At 43.0% G+C, this 21,115-nt stretch overlaps 1 protein-coding gene and 1 long non-coding RNA gene across 8 annotated transcripts in view; both read right to left on the bottom strand.

Moving 5' to 3' along the window:
• Positions 1 to 21,115, bottom strand: part of RAD51B (RAD51 paralog B) — a 647,789-nt gene that overhangs the window by 139,738 nt on the left and 486,936 nt on the right. The window lies entirely within an intron of this gene.
• LOC121031956 (uncharacterized) lies at positions 12,098 to 20,802 on the bottom strand. Its single transcript, XR_005791002.1, has 2 exons — positions 20,424 to 20,802; positions 12,098 to 12,379 (listed from the first exon to the last, which is right to left on the bottom strand). It is a non-coding gene; the product is annotated as an uncharacterized LOC121031956 (long non-coding RNA).

The raw sequence follows: 21,115 nt of genomic DNA, 5'->3' as shown, positions 1-21,115 counted from the left end.
GGGGCTGAGGGTCTTCAAACAGTGAAGTATGAGTGTGGAGAAACCGATCCTTCATCAGAATGACAATTTGGAAATTTTCCCAACATGTCTCAGGTCCCCATAAACATCTTTCATCAAACCTTTGGTGGCGGAGGGGAAATTAAAAGGTGGCTCTAATTAGATACAGTGACCTGCCCAGTTCACTTTTACTTGGGCTAGATCTCTATTTTCACGAGCAAGAGGACGCCACAATGGCCATCAAGCCCTGCGTTTTGCACTGTACGTTCAACTGAGTTCCTGAGAAAATTCCCACGGAGCAGAGTAGTAAAAAAAAGATCAACCCCATGATGAAGACCTTGCCTTTTATTTCTCTGCTTCATCCAAATTGCTCCCCAGGCACTTTTAGATTTAGAAGCTCCACTAATCAACCTTATAAACAGCAGTCCAGCCACTGCATAGAAATTACTTTGTATAGCTTCTAAATGAAATTACCCCGGGGGATAGAAGATGCCCAGGGCTTTAACAATCACAACATAACACAGCCTCAGTATGAGAATAGAAGACAAGTACACTTTGACATCCCAATTGAAACTCCAGGCTGAATCCGACATAGAAGAATGTAATTACCTTTCCTAGTCTGACGGTACGCTAAAGAAATTGGAGAAGTGGAATACCTATTAGGTCCCCACTAATCCTCCTCCTAAATTCAAAGCAAGGCTAGTCCCTGGAATTCATTTCTGAGTATTCTTACTCTCCACTATTGTTAAACAGCTCAATTGATAAGTGCTTGCAGCTAATAATGCTTTCTACTGAACTCACCCTCCTCTTTCCCAGAGGCTCAAAGCACTTTACAAATATCACCTCATTATTCTTTATAACACTCAAGTGAGCCTGATAGGTGGAAAGGTTCATTATCTTCTCTTTACCAATAGGGGAAATAGACAAAGGAAGAAGTGACTCGTTTAAGCCAACAAAGCAGAGGCAGAACTGGAACGAAAACTCAAGCCGTCCTCCTGACTCCGAATGTGCACATGTCCTATGTCAGCTGGTAAAGATATTCTGCTGACAGGGCAAGACTTTCTAGCTGTGGGCTGTGTTGGAATCAACAGGTTTGCAGAACTGGGGCACTGGCTGGAGGAGAAAGGGCAGAAGTTGAGATGGAGAAGCCCCTCTTGAACAGTCTTAACTAGTTTGGGCAAGTCACTTCACCTCTGATCTCAATGTCCTCCTTAGGAGAACGAGGGGTTTTGATTAGAGGAACTTGAAGGTCCTTTTCAGTTCTTAGATAACTAGTAAAGTGAGGGTTTCAAAAGAGGGGTTCTAGTTTTCACCAGCCCCTTGTGATGTCGGGGCTTCATTCGTCTTGTAAGCCTGAAATAGGGTCCTTGTCTCTTCACATAGTGCTCTCCGTAGTCCATTGTTCACACAAATGAGAGTGGGGATCGAATCAGTTGGTGCAAGGTGGGAAATGGAAAAGGTAGTCCTGGGGGATCAAGGCCAAGGGCTAAAGAGAGATGGAGACAGGCAGGGTGCAGTACCAAGACTGGAAGGGGTGTAAAAAGAATCCCCAACATTTTGAACTGTGCCTGGGGCCTACCTAGGGGCACTCCCTACATTCCAGGGGACCTATGACAAGTCCTCCAAAGCTAAGAAGGCCCCAAAATGAGGGAGGTTTGCTTTGCTTTTTCTAAATACAAGATTCACTTGACAACCCCCAAACCCATGTGAACAATGCCCCAGTGTACCGTCTTGGTAGTTTTCCATTTAAACACAATTTCATTTTAATGAAAAACACCAATGTGCCTTCAAGTTAGTTAAAACTGGATTTCAGGGGCGCCTGGGTGGCGCAGTCGGTTAAGCGTCCGACTTCAGCCAGGTCACGATCTCGCGGTCCGGGAGTTCGAGCCCCGCGTCGGGCTCTGGGCTGATGGCTCGGAGCCTGGAGCCTGTTTCCGATTCTGTGTCTCCCTCTCTCTCTGCCCCTCCCCCGTTCATGCTTTGTCTGTCTCTGTCCCAAAAATAAATAAAAAACGTTGAGAAAAAAAAAAATAAAAAAAAAAAACAACTGGATTTCACAGGTGGCTTCATGGTTTATAATCTGTGTTGTTTGAGGCAGATATGCCTGAGCCTTTAGAAGACCTGCAGTATTTTATCTCTCTGATCTTTTATACTTTTTTTCCTAAGTGATGCTTTGATACTCTTCATTTGCCCCAAAGAAAGTTGGACAGAGATGACATTTAGTAAAACCAACATTTGTTTGCAGGAGAAGCAGCCCCCGCGACCAGAATAATGACCCTGGAAAGAGTTTGGGTGATGAGCCGATTATAGTGACTGGGTAGAAAGGACTGACTGAGCCGCCGCCAGAAAGAAACACATTTTTGTAATATCTCAGTTGTTTCTATTGGCCGGGCCTCCCTTGCATTCACCATGGGAACTGAGTCAACACATTTTCTTGCTTTTTTTTCAGTGATTGCAATGTGTTCTCCCTGCCCCACCCTCCCCCCATATACAGGGAAAAAGAAGTAAGGAACAGGTATCTCCTGAGAAGCAAAAGTTTGATGATTCCCCAAAATGGGTATAGTTCTATTGATCCCCACGTCCTGCTGTAGAAGTGACTAGCTGCAAGCTCTATTCCATCTGCTGTCTCTGAGGACCTCGGCTTGACCTTGTGGAACCTTCTTTCTGGGAAGTTAAGGAATTTCCAGGATTAGCTCAAGTCCTGAGGCTGCCAACTGTGACAATCTACAAAGCTCTCTTAGGTAATGATTCAGACCCCACTTCTGCTCAAGGCCAAGATAGTCCCCGAAGAGTTGGAAATATTCTCATTGCCTGGACTCAGATTATAAGGGGAGTTGACCTCGGAAGAATTTCAGAAGGGCAAGCTCTGCATTTGCGCATACTGAAGACTCAGCAACTGATATACCTATGACCACAGAAATGTAATTGAACTCGAAAAGTGAAGATTAAGAGGTTGTCAGAAACAAGTTTTAAAAAGAATACCATAGAAAGGGAAGGAAGCGGGAAAGGAAGGAGAAAGGAAGGAAAGAGGGAAGGAAAGGAAGGGAAGGGAAGAAGGAAGGAAGGAAAGAGGTTTCTAATGCCAATCAGGTAAAATGCCAAATTTCTCTCACAATCTCAAGATGAGGAGAGAGGAAAGATGAATCAATAGTCTTCTGTGGGGTGACCCAGAGAAGAGTAAGGCTTTACATGTTACCAGAGATTGCACTAGTTTAATGGAATCTAGATCTCCCTAATTGCTCCTTAGACACTGTTTTCCTTATACATCATAAAGAGTAAGTACAGACATCTGACTACGTGATGGAATATCAAAGTAAGCTTCCAACTCCATTCTGTGACCTCCTTAAGCCTCAGTTTCCCCATCTGAAAAATTAGCGAGTAGGAGCAGAGGTCTCTAATGCCTCTCCTATCTCCAAGACACCCTACTGCTATTGTATCTCTGCATACACTGGCTCCATATCTCTGCATACATATGTACAGCCAATGTATGTACTAGTACAGCCATAGTACATTTTCTCTTTTAAGCTTCATCCAGTGGTGGTCCCAGGGGGTCCCTGACAATGTCTGAAGAGTGTCAGGTCAAGAATTTTTTACTGGCCAACAGGGATATTTATTTGTCTTCACTCCTGCAGGGGAAAGTTAATGTCAGAATACTAGTGTTCCAGCAGACCTCACTCAGGAAAACCCACTGGCATATGCCAATAGATACAATCCAAAATAAGAAGGATAAAACCCAAGTGGGAAGATTTAGTGTGGAAACCAAAACTACAACAGGCTAAGCTCTTAGTGTTAACATCTAGGAAATAAATGGGTAGCTTTTAAAATAAATGACTGGAACCTCAAGGCATCAATGTTTCCACTACTCAAGCTTTGCAGTCTAGTTGTGACCCTGTTCAACAACTATAACCATGACAATGGATTTCCACAATGTCAGTTGAGGAAATTTTACGAACAGTCAGCAACTCAAAGGAACTTTTCATTTAAGGACTCCAAAATGTTATATAAGTATTATTTCTTATGATCTCAAACAGATGTGGTGATGAGACTCTCCATTTGAGAAATAAGGAACATATTACAAACTTATCTCAAGTTAAAGAATAAGCTAGGACTTGAACAGAGACTCCAACAAGGCATTCAGAAACTTATCCATGTTCCTAATGTGTTACATATTATCAGCATACCTGGGTTTAAAACAGTAGAGAGAAATTCAAAAGATTCATTAAGAAACCAGAAGCCCAGGGGCGCCAGGGTGGCTCAGTCAGTTAAGTGTCCAACTTGGGCTCAGGTCATGATCTCATGGTTCATGGGTTCAAGCCCCACATTGGGCTCTGCGCTGACAGCTCCGAGCCTAGAGCCTGCTTTGGATTCTGTGTCTCCCTCTCTCTCTGCCCCTTTCCTGCTCACACTCTGTCTCTGTTCGTCACTCAAAGATAAATAAACAATGGGGCCCCTGGGTGGCTCAGTCGGTTGAGCATCCGACTTCAGCTCAGGTCATGATCTCACGGTTCATGAGTTTGAACCCTGCCTGCTTCGGATTCTGCATCTTCCTCCCTCTCTGCCCCTTCCCTGCTCACGCTCTGTCTCTATATAGTCAATAATAAATAAATGTTAAAAAAATAAATAAATAAACATAAAAAAAAACCGAGAAGCCCAACTCTATCTTGAGTATCTCAGTGGTCAACCTGGCAACTTGGTGGTCCACTTGCTTATTACCTTTATTCAGAAGTCTCCTGGAAACCCACTCAGGATAGACCAAATCTAGAGATATCAAATGACTAATGTAGATGCTAATGTATGTTCCTGTTTTTTTTTTTTAATTTTTTTTTAACGTTTATTTATTTTTGAGACAGAGAGAGACAGAGCATGAATGGGGGAGGGGCAGAGAGAGAGGGAGACACAGAATCGGAAGCAGGCTCCAGGCTCTGAGCCATCAGCCCAGAGCCCGACACGGGGCTCGAACTCGCGGACCGTGAGATCGTGACCTGAGCTGAAGTCGGACGCTTAACTGACTGAGCCACCCAGGTGCCCCCTGTTTTTTTTTTAAATAAATTTCCACTTTAAAAAAAATTTGTTATTCTTTAAAGATTTTATTCTTAAGAAATCTGCACACCCAACGTGGGGCTCAAACTTACAACCCCGAGATCAAGAGTCGCATACTCTACTGACTGAGCCAGCCAGGTGCCTCTGTTTTATTTTATTTTTTAAAGATTTTATTTGTAAGTAATCTGCACACTCAACATGGGACTCGAACTTACAACACTGAGATCAAGAGTCACACACTCCACCAACTGAACCAGCCAGGTGCTCCAAGTTTCTACTTTTTAAGTTATATTCAGGTATATGTTTTTGCCAGAGGCTTCCTTACACATATTGTCAGGAAGTCAAAAGAAACAACTATTTTTTGGGTGGGGAGAAATATCTCAAATTGTACTTTTCATTTGTACAATTGTTTCCCCTTTTGTGTGGTGGTGATCACAAGGAGGAAACGACAAGATCTCCATAGCTCCATCCCTGAGAAAGGGGTTCTGGAACCTGGCTCCACAAAAGCAGGACAAGAAACACAAATTTACGTCATTGAAAGGTTCTGGCTCATTACGGTCAGCACCCTTCACCGCTCCCTTGACAACACTGAATTAATGGGGACTTTGAAAATCCACGTTCCCATCTTGCTTAGGCTTTCACTCTGAGGGTTGATCAGCCGGGATCAGATGCAGACACACTGGGTGGTGCACTTCCTGAACTGAGCTTACATTCACTAAAAAAAACTAAAAATGGCTCAGTTCTCTAGAAGAAATGCTCTGGGAAGGCTGAGAATGTTTATCTCCGGTGCCTAATCAAGACCTGGCATAGGGTGCCTGGATGGCTCAGTCAGCTAAGCATCAGACTCTTGATTTTGGCTCAGGTCACTGTCTCTTGCAATTCCTGAGTTTGAGACCTGCATCGGGCTCTGTGCTGACACTATGGAGTCTGCTTGGGACTCTCTCTTTCTCTGCTCCTCCCCTGCTTGTGCGCGCGCGCGCACACACGCGCGCGCGCGCGCACAGTCTCTCTCTCTCTCTCTCTTTCTCACAAAATAACTAACTAACTAACTACCCTGGCATAGAATAGTATATAAATCCATTTTCAAAAAGAAGATGCTGTTACAGCTCAAGCGGGAGTCACCATGAATGGTAAAGGGAAGAAAAAAGGACAGAGTAAGATGACACATACTTGATTGGTGGTACAGGTTTCTCCTGCCATCTGAAAGTAGACTGTTCCTATGAAATGGTTTATAAACTGAAATGACCTGAAGTGAAGAAGCAAATACCATTAATTTAAGTGGAAAGAGTTCTGAGCATTCTCAGACCCCCCAGAATAACCTCTCTTGGGCTTTTCTGATTCCCGAGGACACATCTTGCTAATGGATACCAAAAAGAAATCACGATAAGGCACAGATGCTCACAGACACAGTTCAAAGCTCTGGTGACTTGATGCTGAGATGCTGCGTGCAGTTCCCGGGGAAGGAGCTGGGGGGCGCCACGCTCACTGCTTGGGGTGTGCTGCCTCTGAGGGCTCGCTGCAGAAGCAACACTGAATCAACCTTATTTTCACTTTTTGCCTTTTTTCATAAAAACGAAAATCTTTTGGATTTCTCTCGGGTAGTGAGAACAGGTATTGATGTAGGTAGGTCTTTCACAAAAGCAAGGTGGCATAAAACAAACTTTGGGAAAGTGGGGGATACCCATAGATCTCTGATCGCCCTTTCAGTAATCCTCAAGCAAGCAACGTCAGGCTAACTAACGCACGGAGAGGTTTGTGTTGTTCTAGATATTTGGTAAAACCATTCAGAACAGCACTGTCCAATGGAAATATAATACAGCCCACAAATGCAATTTAAAATTTTTTAGTAGCCACATGAAAAAAAATTAAAAAGGTGAAATAAATATTAATTATATATTGCATTTAGCACAACATATCCGACACATTGTCACTCAACACGTAATCAATATGAAAATTAGGATGCTTCACATTATTTTTACTGATACTGTCTTTATAGCCCCTGTGTGTTTTACACCTACAGCACATTTCAAGTGTTTAACAGCCACATGTATCTAGTGGCTACTGTATCAACAGTGCAGATCTAGGACATCCATTTGGCGGAAATTCTTTCAGAAAAGATGAACAGGGTGTGTGTGTGTGTGTGTGTGTGTGTGTGTGTGTGTGTAAGAAAGCTTGGTGGGGAGGGGGGGAACAAAGAGACTAACTTGATGTATTTAATACTAGTCTCATCTATCCCTGAAGTCAGCTTCATCCCACTCCTTAGTTCCTATAGATACACCAGTATCCTTATGATAATTTCCACTTTTGCTGACACTACTTTGAGTACGGTTTCCGTCACCTGCAAGAAAAAGAGTCCTAACTAACAGAAATAAATATAGAGAAAACATGTCCTGTAGGTGCATCCTGCTTTAGGGGCACAATGCCTGTTAAATAGTTGACACTAAATCAGCATTATTGAATTTATAAATCAAGAAATAAAGTTATTAACAGAAATTCTATTCTGAAGGTTTTTCTGTCACTGGCTAGAGGCTGCACAATAAATTTGTACATCACTTTTGAGAACCAATGAACCAAAGTCTAGTTCCAACTTGAAATATTCCAGGTGCATTTTGGCAGTAAATTCTGAATCAAACAGGAGTTTAATAAGGTGCAGGCGCTACAAGTTACCTGGATACTATCCATCCAAGACTTCTGCAATGTAAAAGAAATGAAAATAACAGCCTTTCTATCAGCCAACATACATCCTGCTTCATCTCAGGGTTTGTCTTCCTGACAACACATTTCCGTGTGTCTTCAGTTAAACAAGGAACTGGAGTTTGAAGGGAATGGGTCAGTGGTTTAACTTTGCTCAGAAAAAAGCGGCAAGCAACCCTCCCTGATACTGTGGCCCAAATGGTTTTATCACTGAAATGCCATAAATAAGTTTGGTATTTCAGTATTGCTTTTCATTCTACTCTGTTAGGTCCAGACCTGCATGATAGAGGTGAATGAACATACAAGTTTCATCTCGATTCTGATTTTCCCACGTCACAAACCAGTCTTTGGGCATCCTAAGTTTTATATGCTTTCCCCGTTCCTAGAATATCAATGCAGGCAACTTAGTGCCAGTAAGATAGAAAGGCAAGACTAAATGAGAGGCAGAAACAATCGCCTTGTCACTGCTCCATGAGAAACCCCTCCTGAGACAGGCAAGAGAGAGAATTCTGTAAAGAGGAGTTCTGGATCAGCTTTCAAAACCACAATGGTAAAGACACATGCCATCCAGGGAGACTGGAGGAGTTAGGAAGGGTCAGTGGGTCCTGGGCAGTATCGAGGCAGAGATAGTCAGAAAGGACCAAAAAGAGCAAGCTCTCCGTCATCTCCTGCTGATAAAATCCCTGGACAAATTCCACATGAATTGATTGTGGGAGGAAATTTGCAGAATTAGCTGTGACTCCTGCCATCCAGAAAGGTAAGATATTTAGTGGGTGCCTTACAGCAAGGAGAGGAATGGGAAGTGGTATGTTATTGCTACATCTGTATGAGTCACAGGCTTATAAATGCTTTATATCCTGCATAGATTATTCAACGTTTAAGTTGGGAACTTAACCCAATTGTCTATGGAGCTGTTCTTGATTTGCTCTGGTTGCAAGGGTTAAGCAGGTCACAGAATACTTAACCTCTAATATTTGAATTTTCTGCTCATCATAATTATGAGTGGGAGAGACGCTTAACAGATGGAGTCCCCAGCAGGAAAGCAGGATTCCTGGGTTCTGCCACTAGCTTGTGTGTGGCCTTATGTAAGTCCCTGCTTTTATCTCAAAATTTCTATTTGTACAAAGGGGGCAACAATAACTTCCAAAGGAGAAGTTGGCCTAAATGTTGATGAGATCACATCTAAAGAACCTGAAAACTTTGGAAATAGTGCTGAGGAAATAGAGCAGATGGAGCGATTAAGGGACCACCTTAAGTGACCACAGTAAGTGGCTAAAAGCAGACTCTGGAGCCAAGCTCTGGGTTTCAATTCTGGCTTTGTAACTTACTGGCTGTTTGCCTTTGAATACACTGCTTAACCTCTCAGTGCCTCAGTTTCCTCATCTATAAATCAGGGCTAGTAATAGTACCTACATCATATGAACTCAAGTGAGCTCAAACATGTTAACTGCTTAGAGTGGTGGCTGGCATATACGTACATACATATAAGCAAATTTTGCTCTTAATAAGTGCAGCATAATTTCCTTTTATAGCTGGAAAAGATTTCACAAAACATCTAGTCCTTCTCAGAAAACACCCTTTCACAGGTGAGAAAATCAAGGGCCAGAGAGGTCAAAATAAGTCCACAAAAATGATTTCCATATTTTAGCCAGCTCGTCAGCAGAGACAGTGACATTCCTGAACAAGTACTCCCAGAAAGTACCGTAAGTGTCATTGTTGGATACTCTTAATGCTACACTAGGACCAGTAGTAAGACATGTCCTCCTGGGGGAGACAGTCCTGGGGGACAAATTAGGCCTTGTTTTCTTAACTGCCCAATGGGTTCTTCTGAGAGACACAGAAAGCACAGAGGAGCGTTTGGTTGGTTGTACAGTGACCTCCAACTTCCAAGATAGTCAGTCTGTGAAACTGCCTATTGCCTGGAGGGGGTGGTAGGAGGCGAGGGGGTGCTAGGGATGAAAGGCCAAAACCTATCACATTGACTAGAAGAGTCTTTGGAAGAGTGAGCTAAGTCTGGAGGCTTACATTTCTGTTGTGGGGGCTGGGAAGCCTCAGCTCCGTGTGATGTAACTGGGAAGGGTGGCAGACCTGGCACGCTGCCTGATGCAGAGTGGCCATGGCCCAGCTGACAGGAGAGTCAGGCTGAGCCGTCCCACTGTTCCCTCGAGATCTGGATCAAGCCCATAGCCAGGGGAAGTGAGGATTAACACAATGTGGCGTCCGAGCTAATGAGTTAGCAAAACAGAGACAGATGGCAATTGTAGTAACTTAACTCTCCCGTCTCTGTTTGCAGTGCACTCCCACAAGCTTCTCCTCTGTCTTCATGCTGTCTAACCCTGCCCAGTCCTCTCCATCCAACCCAGAAGGCCAAGGTAACAGGGAAATCATCCCACATGAAGAGGGGCTGTATGCTACTTTCTAGACACAACTGACACTCACAATCGGGGTGTAGTAGTGATGAGATCTTTCAGACAGCTTTGGAGAGATACCGACCCCTGGTTCCAAAGGAAATGCAAAGTTACTTTTATTGAGTTCTTGTTATTTTATGCTTATGATATAATTCTTCAGAACAATTGCTTAAAAGGTAAACAGTTGCATATAAGAATGCTAAAAAGGGGTATGACTTGCAACCTGAGGACGAAAATAAGGAGAGAACTTTTATTCTGACCCCAAAACAAGTTTCCTTTAGTCAGATCAATAGACTGGGGAACAGTTTCCTTCATAGGTGTTTACAGCATGTGATAAGTGATGTTAATGCACACTTAGACCAGACATGCCCACCTTGCCATGTTGGGAGACAAACAACTGCTTTACATGTTATATAGCAACCTGTTCCTCTTTTAAGGTCCCACCACTTCTTTCACAGTGGTTATTGTTTGCAGGTGTCACTAGGGTGCCAGTGGCTTGGAGACTCCCTTGGTATGAAGACTACCTGAGGGGCACCTGGGTGGCTCAGTTGGTTAAGAGTCCAACTGCAGCTCAGGTCATGACCTCACAGTTCGTGAGTTTGAGCCCCACATGGGGCTTTGTGCGGACAGCTCAGAGACTGGAGCCTGCCTTAGATTCTGTGTCTCCTTCTCTCTCTGTTCCTCCCCTGCTCGCACTCTATCTCTCTCTCAAAAATAATAAATAAACATTAAAAAAAAAAAAAAAAAGAAAAAGACCACCCGGGACAGAATCATACTGGACAATCCTGCCTCCTAACTTTGAGAATTGGTTCATTTTTTATACTAACATCTTTAATAATAAAATTCCACCATGTAAAAAACAGAAGACTTTCAGGAAGAAAAATAAGTTTAAAAAATCCTTGATTTTATAGGGGTACCTGGGTGGCTCAGTTGGTTAAGCGTTCAACTTTGGCTCAGGTCATGATTTCACAGCTTGTGGGTTCGAGTCCTGCATCAGGCTCTGTGCTGACAGCTCAGAGCCTGGAGCCTGCTTCAGATTCTGTGTCTCCGTCTCTTTCTGCCCCATCCCCATTCACACTCTGTTTCTCTCTCTCTCTCTCAAAAATAAATAAACATTTAAAAAAATCCTTGGGGTGCCTGGGTGGCAGTCAGTTAAGTGTGCGACTTCAGCTCAGGTCATGATCTCAACTTCCCGTGGGTTCGAGCCCCGCATTGGGCTCTGTGTTGACAGCATGGAGTCTGGAGCCTGCCTCAGAGTCTGTCTCTGTCTCTCTGCCCCTTCCCTGCTCTCTCTCTCTCTTTCTCTCTCTCTTGCAAATATAAAATATAACAAATTTAAAAAAATCCTTGATTTATGCATATTGGTAAAATTTTTTCCTCCCTATTCTTAGTTACTTCATTCAATAAGGTAATAAGACACTTAAAAAAAAAAAGCTAAATTTCATTGACAGAAATGAGTTTTACTTTTGCAAAATGAAAAGCTAACTCATGAGAAGAAATTTAAGTGGTCAATGAATAGACTATATACCTAAATAGGGAGATTGCAAAAGAAGCTTGTAAGCAGAAAGTACTCCTACCCACAATCCCAAACTTCCCACCCAGTGACCCTCTCAGGGGCTAACTCCCCACCTCTGCCATCTTAGAACGGACCTTAGGACTTAACAGAGAGTACAAGTGATCATTTGTAAGAATCTGCAGCTTACCAGCTGGTAGGGTCAACTTTAGATGAAACGATGTCTGGGGAAATACTGATATTCTATCCCCAAACCTTAAACAGTGGGTGCAGAGAGTAACATTCTGAGGAAACTAACTATGACCTTCTTGGAAGTAGAATTTCACTGTGGAACACACTTTCCAAACCTAAGGGTCAGCTGTCTTCCATGGGAAGTAACGAGGCACAACCTCCTTGTTAAAAGAGGAGAATATCCTGAAGAAGTGAAACTGATAAATGATCAGCATCTAGTTCAGTTACATTTACTCCGTGTATATCTGTATTATACACCACAGGGTTTTTTCGGCCTAGGCACTGTTGACATTTTGGGTTGGATAAGTCTCAATTGTGGGAATTGTCTTGTGCATCGTAGGATGTTTAGCAGTATCCCTGGGTGGACCCATTAGGATTTCCTTCCAGTTGTGATAGCCAAAATGACTTCAGAAGTTGCCAGATGTCCCCTGGGGGGCAATATCATCCTGGGTTGAGAACAACTGGTATACTAGTCCACATGGTTAGACTAAAAATTCTGAAAAAGCATGAATGAGAATGTTATAGTCTTATGGTTGATACTTTGAAAAGTTAAATAATTAGCTCAGAAAATGTATTTTTATCTTGTTTAATAAGACTCCAACTCACAAGTATCCAGAGAGATTAAAATGCTGAAGGTGAATTACTACCAAATGACAAGAGGCATTGGTTGCCTCCAGTGACAGGAAATTTAAGAGCAAATTAAAAATCAATTGATTTTTTCCAGTTGTGGTTTCTTATCTAAAAAGAGGAATCAGAGAAAACTAAAAGAATAAATAAATATAAAGAAGGCCATCTGGTATCAGAAAATACAGTGGTGTGAGTCTAGAGACCAACAGAGCTGGGCCAAGTTGGGCCAAAAAAGGAAGCCATGTGACACTGTGCTAATGATTTAACAAGAGGGTTGTTTTTTTTCACTTGTCTCCAGGAGTCCTTTCAGCTTTTAACATGCTACCTTCATATCCCAGGAAGCTATCAGCATACTGTCAGTAGAATATGTCGTTGAAGTGTGTGTGTGTGCATGGTTTTTTTTTAACGTTTATTTATTTTTGAGACAGAGAGAGACAGAGCATGAACAGGGGAGGGGCAGAGAGAGAGGGAGACACAGAATCCGAAACAGTCTCCAAGCTGTCAGCACAGAGCCCGACGCAGGACTCGAACTCACGAACTGTGAGATCATGACCTGAGCTGAAGTCGGACGCTTTACCGACTGAGCCACCAGGCGCCCCTATGCGTGTTTTAATTAAAGTATGGTTGACGTACAACACTACAGTAGTTTCAGGTGTACAGCATGGTGATTCAACTGCTCTACACCAACTCTACACATTATGGTCTGCTCACAAGTGTGGCTACCATCTGTCACCATGAAATACTATTACAATACCATTGATAATACCATGTTCCCTATGCTGTACCTTTCATCTCTCTGACCTATTCAGTCCATGACTGGAAGCTCATACTCCCAATCCCCTTCACCCATTTTGCCCATCTGCCAACCTCTCCCCTCTGGTAACTCTCAGTTTGTTCTCTGTACTTATAGGTGTGTTTCTGCTTTTTTTGTTCATTTGTTTGGTTTTGTGGTTTAGATTTCACATATAAGTGAAATCATATGATAATTCTCTTTCTCTGTCTGACTTATTTCACTTAGCATAACACCCTTTAGGTCCATCCATGATGTCACACATGACAAGACCTTATTCTTTTTTTTTTAATGTTTATTTATTTTTGAGAGAGAGAGAGAGAGAGAGAGAGAGAGAGAGAGAGAGAGGAGGAGGGGTGGGGGCAGAGAGAGGAGACACAGAATCTGAAGGAGGCTCCAGGCTCTGAGCTGTCAGCACAGAGCCCAACATGGGGCTTGAACTCACAGACTGCGAGACCATGACCTGAGCCAAAGTCAGGCGCTCAACTGACTGAGCCACCCAGGTGCCCCAGATCTCGTTCTTTTTTATGGCCAAATAATATTCCATTGTAAACATATACTGCATCCTCTTTATCCCTTCATCTATTAATGGATAGTTAGGTTGCTTCCATATCTCGGCTATTGTAAATAATGCTGCAATAAACATAGGGGTGCATGCATCGTCTTGAATTAGTGTTTTCATTTTCTTTGGATAAATGCCCAGAAATGGAATTAATGGATTGTATGGTATTTATATTTTTAATTTTTTGAGGAACTCTAGTGGTTTTTAGAGTAACCAGGATATTTTTGCACGGGTCCAATCAGTGAGACGGCTGGTCCAAGTTAAAGTGAGATAAGGGAATATAACCTCAAAATCTTAATTTCACTAGCATTTGGTGAGTAAGTCAATTATACTGAGTAGAACTTAATACTCTTTAAGTATTCTCTGTGGGAAGGTTCTGTGCTTTCATCCAGAATTAGCAGGTGCCTGACGTAGTGTCCTCTGCAATAGCTATTCTTTCAGTGAATGGATGAAGAATGGTTTTAGAACCTAATTAGAGGAAAATTCTACTATAGGGCTCTTAAACAGAAATTTATCAGATCAATGTAGGGGAATTAGGAAAGAAATCAGTCTTGCTTTCGAGTGAGGCTCACATTAGTAAAATTCTTCTAAGAAAAGGGTAAAAATCTATTTCCCAAAGATGACTACCTGGTAAAGTGGAAGGACTGGAATTCTGGTGATCCTGATTCCAACTAGCTAACTAGCTGTGCAATTCTGAACAGTCACTTGCTGTCAGTGCCACTTGGTTTCTTCATCTAAAGTAAGAGATCGATTCTAGCAGCTAAATCTGGCAACTGATGGGATGAAGAAAAGAGAATATATAGGGAAATTGGGAAAAGTGAGGATTTCAGAATAAACAAAACAATGATTTCATCGTTTAGATTCTGCTCCTTTAGTTTAGAAGCCTATCAATAAGTGCCAATTAAACTCCCCCTAGTGATCAGCTCTAACTTAAAGTGATGGAAATGCTCAGCTCATTTATTTGACAAGACTGAAGCCACTACTCTTTCAACCTGAAGGTTGCCTTACGTGGGTTTACACAAAGCACGGCCTTGATGGAGGGAGAATTAGAACAGTTTTCTTCCTGCAATTTAAGTATTCTAACCCAGAGCTGAGAAGCCTCAGATGGCAACAAAAGATCTGGGATAACATTTTCACTGAAGTGACCCTGGAGTGGGAGGGGGTGCCAGCCTGACTCCTGACTGAGTTATGGCACAGACACAGCCCAGAGACATGGCTTTTCTCTGTTGGTTTTTCAACGGCTGACTCTCACTGAGACTGTAAAAGCCAATGATCCCTGCTCCATCCCCCACCCCATCTCTCCATGGGGAATTATAATATGATTAAATACTCTTAATTATACACACACACTGACATCCTGAGGAAACTGATGAAAACTACCTGGCAGAAAGCATAGGTGTATGTTAACTCCAACCATCTGGGTTCTGCGGGGCACTAACCACAATCCCTGGCTTTTGCTCCCCAAGTGAGATGTCATTCTGAGACCATGTGTGTGGTCAGTTAATCATGTGTGTTTCAGTTTGGCTGAGTGAATGTGCGCTGCAATTTCACTTTGGTCCCCTCACATTCTCAGCTTTTCGAGATGACTGAAAACCCCTGTCAGAGAGGAATAATTGAGAGGGAAGGTAGCTTCCTCGTTGGCCAAGTGGAGCCAGACAATGCTCCATGGTTTCCAGAGGCTGCTTAGAAGCCCACTTTAAGCAAAGAATGTCTCCAGAACCCTGGGGCTTTGAGAAAAGAGGCAATTTAAGAGAATGACAGCAAAATAAAAGCCTGGAATTTCAGGAAGTGGTTCCAGGGACAACGAGTGTATAAAAATGAAGTGGAATCACTTTTTCCAGGCAATCCACTTTCGTAGACAATGCAATCATACGACAATAACTAGCATTTATGAGTATGTGAGTACACACTATATGTTTATAGATACCACAGCAGTGACCAAGAGCGGAAAGGGGTGAGTGGATCCCTTTGTGACCAGCAGCCTCTCTCTTCACTGGTATAACTTCACCACACCCGTGGGAGCCAGCTCACCAGCCCAGCAAGAGTGGTCTTGATTAAAAATGTGATGTCCCTGGTCACTAATAGTTCTCTTGGGACATAAAGGAAAAGTAGCCAAACCACACTATGGGAGATGCAGGCAAAACTTCTCTTCCCCTCCCATTTAGACATATCCTCACCACAGAAACGGTCCTCCCACCAGCTCTTCTGCCCTCCATTCTAACCTTCCGGCTTGGTTACATTTATCTGCCTTTCCACTTATGTTTCACACACCTCCCGCATTTCTCTCCTCTCCCTATGGTGATGGTGAGTATTTCAGTTACCTGCGGGCAGACCAAGTGACACCATCTCCCATTTCTGAGGCCTAGGAAATGGATCAGAGACAGGATGGTAAATAAAGCCAGAAAGGGGATTTTCTCTGCTGGCCTCCCTGTTCTCCCTTAAAGTACTTAGCAGGTTTGGAGCAAATCCTGTTGACTTCAAGCTTGAAAAAATGTTGGCAAAAATGTGTGCAGCAAAAACTATCTCTGATGTATAAATTTTTATCAGAAGAAAAATTTTTTTTTAGATTTATTCATTCAGTCACTCTCATCCAATAAATATTTACTGAGTAACTTCTGTGTACCAGGAACTGAGCTGGGTGAGACTGGCTTTAGGTCTTTTGGTAAACAATGGCATGTGACTGCTGTCAGGCTGAGCAAGCCTGGCAATGTCAGTCTGTCCTTGAGTGAGAAGCTCCACTTATGATTTCCTAGAACAAATAACAGTGGAACAACACAAGATGGCAAGTAGCTACCCAATATATATTTGTTGCTGTTATTGGATGAAGACGCATTGTTGGAAAGAACACATAAACCGAGTCAGGAGACACAAGGCACCCCTCTGAGTCTGAGTGTCTTCATCTGTGAAATGGGCATCAAGCTACCTGCTTCACTGATCCCACAACACCACAGTGAGAATCACAAGAGATAATGGATATGAAAGTGAAATGCAGACATACACTACTGTGGTGACTCCTCAGTCTTGAGGTTACTGACAAGAGTAGCTCAGCCCTTAATTTCAACCAACACAGAAGAAGCCTTTGTAGAGGAAGGTGGGTTCAATGAGATCGGTCACCAGTAAATTAAACCATCCTGGTCTTAAAGCAGAAGATAAGTAGCTATTGGCAGAAATGTGCTCTGTATAAATTCATACATAGTGATTGAAAACAGGGAATATTTCCATTATGGAAACAAAAGAAGCCCATACGCTAACAGACATCAACATATTGGGGTGGTCCCAAACCAATTAGGGTCAAGCAGGATGAGGATAAGAAAGTTAAAGTGAATATTTTGTCCCACCTTTATATCCAGTTTATGAGCATATGGCAACAGTCCAGTGTTTCTCAAACTAGAGTGATATATGGACTCCTCTGGAAGGGGAAAAATTATTTGAGACATCCAAAACACATTTAAAAACCTCCAGGAGAACTTAGCACCTAGGCAGCCTTAGACCAGGTTTCAGAATCAACTTAAGAAACTTAAGATTCACTTTTTGAAAATGTCTTTTCGGGGCGCCTGGGTGGCGCAGTCGGTTAAGCGTCCAACTTCAGCCAGGTCACGATCTCGCGGTCCATGAGTTCGAGCCCCACGTCAGGCTCTGGGCTGATGGCTCAGAGCCTGGAGCCTGTTTCTGATTCTGTGTCTCCCTCTCTCTCTGCCCCTCCCCCGTTCATGCTCTGTCTCTCTCTGTCCCAAAAATAAATAAACGTTTAAAAACAAAAAAAAAGAAAGAAAATGTCTTTTAATCGGTAAGCACTGTCTTTATGGTATCTTTCAAGTAAAAACATAAAGAATGTAAAATCCCATAGAATATGCAGACCCCAAATACCCACAGCCCCTACTTTGAGAAATATTGACTTTTGTCTCACCCTCTCTTTTTATGGATGAAGGAACTCAGGGCCTCTGAAGACAAAGTGACTCTCCTAAGCCACTCGCACGGCTATTAGCAAAAGCGAGCTATAAGCCCAGGTCGCCTGATTCCTACAGCAGAGCTCTTTCCATCTTTAGACAAGGCCTCCTCTGTTTGTGGCAGAGCTCACGCTATCTGCTCCAGACAGATACTGGTATTGTGTTAGCCCGGAGACAGGGAAGCAGATGGAGGTGAAGGTTTGAAGGGGAGGTGATGTGGGTGTGGCCAATGTAGGACATCACTGCAGCTGGGTGAGACAGTTTGTAAGAGAGGTATTTCCACGGCTGGATTCTTTTGCTCACCATTAAAACAAAGAAACTCTGGGTGGAAAACACAAGCAGTTTTAATAGTGGAGAATTTCTGCCTAACAAGTTCGGGCAAAAAAATAGGAAGAATATCGTCTCAAGCTAAAAACCGGAGAGGAACTGCAGAAGGTATGAGGTTATAATTCAGGGTGGCCAATTTAATCAGCTCATATTCATTAAACACCCACATACACATGATGCTTTACAACAAACCCCTTTCCTCACTCTGAAGCATCCACAGGCCTGTTTTAAACGGGCCACCCTGTACATGTTGGGAATCTGGCCAAGGTGTTAAGGCAACTGCTTCCCTTCCTAAGAAAAATAGGGTAGATTTTTAGACAACCACAAGTAAAGGTTACAGCCTCTAGTTTTACCTCCTATCTGAAAGCTGGGAAAGACTTGGGGAATCTGTTTTCCAGGAATCTGTTTTTAGAACTCGATAATATATTAAACCCTCCCATTTTAGACCAGTAATATCTATACTATCTACCTTCTCAGACTTTACCCTGCAATTTCTCTGGATGCCTTCTCTCTCCTAATTGGAGCTGGACTCTTATGCTTTATTAATATTGCCACATAATGACTCTTATGAAGCGTTATGGCCCTTGGGTTATGTCTAATCAGCCAATCAATGATTTTGGTCACTTCTGGCCTTTGGATAATGAACTCATTGAAACTACAGAAGGCATGTTCTTACCTCTGCCTATTTAAACTGCCAAGAATATCTTCAGCTTTACTGATTTATCAAGCAACTCTTGATTACAATCTGATGAGAGGGCTGACTGGGCCTGCTCCCTTGACATTCCTCTGGAGTTGGGCCTAGCAAGCTCCCGGTATCAGGTGGTCTCTGAACGCCAAGTAGCGATACGGCACAAGTCACCCCAGTTGGGCCCCTGCCCAACTGTGTTGGCAAGTGCTGTGACTTTTCCAAGGTATCTCTGATACTTCCAAAGATTGTGAGCCACACAGGAGGGTACCAGATCATTAGGAGAGAATAAAAATTTGCCCTGACATCAGATCATTCTCTGATCAATTTCTCATCCCTACGTGACCATAGCCACTAGAAGTCCCCAGGGAGCTCAGGACCAGACTCAAGACCTTCTAATTACAGCTTATAACACAAAGCACACAGAGGGTGGGTATTCAAGTAACCATTGCTGAGTGATTGGCTGTTTTTGTTTATTTGCTTTTAATTTGAGTTAGTTTCAACAGGTGGTTTAGGAAAGTGAAATGGGTTCAAGAAATAGTAGATACAAAAGGAGGGACAAGATAGCTTGTTTTCAGGGGCTGTGCATGTCTTCAAAGAGGCAAACAGGAAAAAATAGGTATCTTTCAAGGCAGTTAGGCAAACAGCCATAGAACTATATCATCATAAGGCCACCTCAATAACACCATCACTGTTTATAAAATCCTTACATGGCCCTTTGGCCTTTGCCTTGGGTATGGATGGAATAAACAGCAGGTGACTTATTTGGCACGTCCCTGTAGTTCATGAGTAGGTTTGGGGCCCCTGGATCTCTAGGAATCCTCTGGCTTAAGAAAAAGAACATTGTCAATATTCTGAAAGCCCCTTGTATAATCCCTCCCCGCTGGCATTATCTTTTCTCCCAACAAGTGTTAACCTTCGTTCTAAACTTGGTGATTTTCATTCAAGCTACTGTCAACAGTTCAAAAATCACATCAAATTTACACAGGATAGGGCTTTCCAAGCTAATACAAGGGATATTTTTTAAAACATTTTTTCACTGGAATTAAATCAACTGATTCATTAATTCATTCAGCAAATGTTTCTCGAGTACCCACCGTGTGTCAAGCAAAGACTTAGTCACTGGAGAGATAGTCGTGTAGAAGGCATGCTCTGAACAAGATGGGTGTGGTCCCTGTCCTCACAGAGTTCACAGCCCAGACAAGCGAACAGTTACACAAATCCATTAGTTGTACTTGTGCAAAGAGCTCTGTGGGTAAGCTCAAGGGTACTCTGTGAGGTATATCTGGAGTGGTCACCAGGTAGGGGAAGGCGTCCCTGAGAGAGCACCATAGGTGGAGATCAGAGGCAGAAGATCCAGCAATAGTGACACCAGGTGTCAACAAGAACACTGAATACTTACTGAACCATTACAGTGTGTTTACTAGGCCCAAACCTTCAAAATGTGGGCCCATAAAGAGAAATACAGTAAACAGTGAAGGGTTTGGAAGCCACTGCTCCAGAGTGACCCACTAGCCACAGAAGTGGGATGGGAGAAAGAGCGTGTTAGGAAAATTCAACTTTACCACCACATACAAGAAGATTAAAGAAAACCCTTCTCACCACGGCTCCTGAAGTGCCGTTTCCTGAGATCAAGCAGCAGAGTGGTCCCAGGTCTAAGTAGGGTGGTGCCGTTTCGGTCGTGGAAGCAGTTCCTTCTCCACTAACCTTTACAAACCATGACTGTGTCAGTTTTTCCAGGCAGGAGAAATGGGTGGAAAGCCAGGCCGCATCTTAATAGGGCCCGGGTGAGCTAATGGCTGTGATTATTTCATTGTCTCGGATTCACGCCAGCCCAGGCTCATCAGATACAGGCACAATCCAGGAGAAACATGACCTCACTTTCGACATGGGACTGTGCACTCAGATGCCAATAGGAATTTAGCGATCCCTCAGCGCAGGTAAAACTGAGCTCTTTACGGTTCCAGCTAATGAGAAGCATACCAAAGTTACCTAAAACAGTAAAGCTAATATTGACATTAACATACTAGATACTGTTAGGGTAGGGGAAGCCAGGAAAAACTTCTGAGACCATCTGTGTTAAGTGTGTCACATCCATAATAAGGTGCGTATTTAAGATAAATTGCCATCCCTTTAAATGATTAAGTACCAGATTTATAGAAAGCTATAACCCCACCGGGACTGCAGGGTTGTTAAGTAGTTAGGGCAATAAAGGTGAGAATCTCAAGACTTCAGTTGTGTCACAAATTGTCCACTGACTTGCAAAAGTCTTTGCCAAAGTAACTTTTGTGCCT

This window comes from Herpailurus yagouaroundi, unplaced genomic scaffold (assembly GCF_014898765.1).
Source record: "Herpailurus yagouaroundi ecotype Mexico unplaced genomic scaffold, PumYag 141, whole genome shotgun sequence".
In the NCBI taxonomy this organism is placed as follows: Eukaryota; Metazoa; Chordata; class Mammalia; order Carnivora; family Felidae; genus Herpailurus; species Herpailurus yagouaroundi.
This window is presented reverse-complemented; position numbering and strand designations above follow the sequence as displayed.